General features: G+C 45.8%; 1 long non-coding RNA gene across 1 annotated transcript in view; it reads right to left on the minus strand.

The window, feature by feature from the left end:
• LOC109298698 overlaps window positions 1–2,364 on the minus strand; it is a 265,275-nt gene that overhangs the window by 219,824 nt on the left and 43,087 nt on the right. The window lies entirely within an intron of this gene.

The following is a 2,364-nucleotide window of genomic DNA, read 5'->3' on the forward strand; positions in this document are numbered from 1 at the left end:
CCTCCCTGGACCTGCTTGTGATGCATCTGTAGATGTATGACAAGGTGTGGTTAGCCTTGGTAACACATAGATTTTGACTTACCCAGAGTTCTAACACTTTCTGGCTATTTCCCTTCATATTGCCAATTCCATCTTTGCCCAGAATACCAGGCCAGTTCTCAAAACTACATCGAACTCTTGCACTGAAGTCACCAAGTATCCCACCCCACCTAGCCTTGAGTAGCTCTCCCCCTCCCCTAAATATTGCTCTCAACCTACTAAAACCAATGTAAATACACTGATAGAAACCAACTAAATATAGATGAGGCTCTATATTTACAGTATATGAGAAATTATAAAGCATTGCATTACGTGCACTATTCATTACGGCTGTGCGAACCTTTGGTCCCTGATTTGATTCAGTGGAGATTTGGCCTGATTCGGTGGTCAAATCTCTGAATCCAAATTCAATCAGAGGACCCTTGAATCTCTCTGAATCAAATCAGAGGTAGCTTGTGAATGCTGAGATGCTGGGGCACATGGAGTGTCCCACAGAAGCCTGGGGGGCTCCCCAATGCAGCAGACCCAAAAGTGGACCAGAAGCACTTCCAGTCCACTTCCAAGTCTGCCAGGGGGCATGCTGGGGGCCTCACCCTTGCCCCCCAATTTGGTGACTGGTACTTCCTGGGTTGGGGGGGCACCCGGGGTGACCCTGTGGCCAATCACTGAGCTGGGGGGCCCCACCAGGCCCCGCCCACTCTCCAGCAGATCCAGAAGTGGACCAGAAGTACTCCAGTCCACTTCTGGGTTCACTGCTGAGAATGTGGAGGGTCCCCTGCACTCCTGTGGGATGCTCCATGTGCCCCAACATCGCAGTGATCACAAGCCAAGCCTGCTACCTCAAGGTATGTAGAAAAAACTTTTAAAGCTGTGTCTATGACCAAATCACTGATTCTTCGGGTCAGCACTGAATCTTCAGATTTGAATTCGGCTGAATTGAATCAGGGACATGATCCCAATCAACAAATTGAATCACTTTCCCTAATTCAAGATGAATCCAAATCAAATAGAGCCCACTTTGCACACCCCTACTAATTAGCTGGGCATAAAACATCTTGTGTCTACATGTGCATCTCTATTAGTTCTTAGGCGCAGCTCACCCATTCAGCTTGCAGCCAAGCACGCTTTTCCAGCTGTTGCAAATATAAAAAACCTTTTTAAAAATACCAAGTACAATGCAATTGATTAGTGAGCTAAATCACCACCCTGCCCAAAGCAGAAGCCGTTGGATTAAGGTGTTGATGGACAGAGTGGACTGGCCACCTAGCTATGAAGCACTCTCCAGTGCTGCTCCATCTTCACTAGGTCAGTGGTGCTAGAACAATTGTCATGATCTTAATGTTATCAGAAAAACAATGTGCAAGATTGCAGAGGTAAGGTCCTCTGGAAATGTATTGTGTTTGGCATAGCAAGCATGCAGGCTCCTTTCACTTTTTTCCTAAATTATGCACCCCTAAGCAGATAAACCATACTCGTATCACAGCACCCAGAGCCTTCAAGGAAAAGAGAGAAAGCTTTCAGTCCAGAAGCATAATAGCAGCACACACATTTGTTAAAATGAAATCTAGCCTTTATTTAGATGCTTACATTGGAGTCAAAAGCTCTTGATAATCTGGTCCTATTGTGCTTTTCAGAAGGTTGCTAAAGGCTTCTGTCTGTTTCCCCTGAAGTTAATTGCAACACTCTCTTTTTCATTCCAGACTCAGGATTAGGCTGACAGTCTAAACAATTTAGTGATCTGCATGAACTAATGAGAATGGAATTATCACTTGCAATCTTCTCAGTGCCCATGATCATATATCATCATCTGCTAATTGTGACAACACAGCAATTTAGACTTTTCTATATCCTACTCCTGCTATGCTTGTTCAACAATGCAGTGTTAATGAAATCTGTTATTTTTCCCTTTCTCCTGTTATGGACCATTAAATATTAGTGACTGGATGCCTACCCTTCCACCACTGTATTTCCTGTTTGTCTTCAGTTTTACTGCTCACTTTCAGATTATTTTAGTATAGAAAAGCTGTATCTATACTCTTCACGTAGTTCATTTTAGTGATTTTTTTTCTGGCAAAACTTACCAGGCCAGCAGCACTGCAGAACATGGTTTCATAGGTGATGCATAGGGGGTGCATGTGCACCCCCTGAGAACGCTGGTGTCCCCCCTGAGAGCAAGCGCTCTCGGCTTAGGCGGGCTCAGCATCTGGCTGAGAGGGGACCATCCCCCTGCCACTAACACCGCTGCAGCTGCCTGCAAATGGTCCCCGCTTGGCCCGCCTTTGCCACCGATGCCTGCATCACCACCTGTGGGCAGTCACCATGCCC

The sequence above is a fragment of the Gavialis gangeticus genome, unplaced genomic scaffold (genome assembly GCF_001723915.1).
Source record: "Gavialis gangeticus isolate Ggan-Ray unplaced genomic scaffold, GavGan_comp1, whole genome shotgun sequence".
Classification (NCBI taxonomy): domain Eukaryota; kingdom Metazoa; phylum Chordata; order Crocodylia; family Gavialidae; genus Gavialis; species Gavialis gangeticus.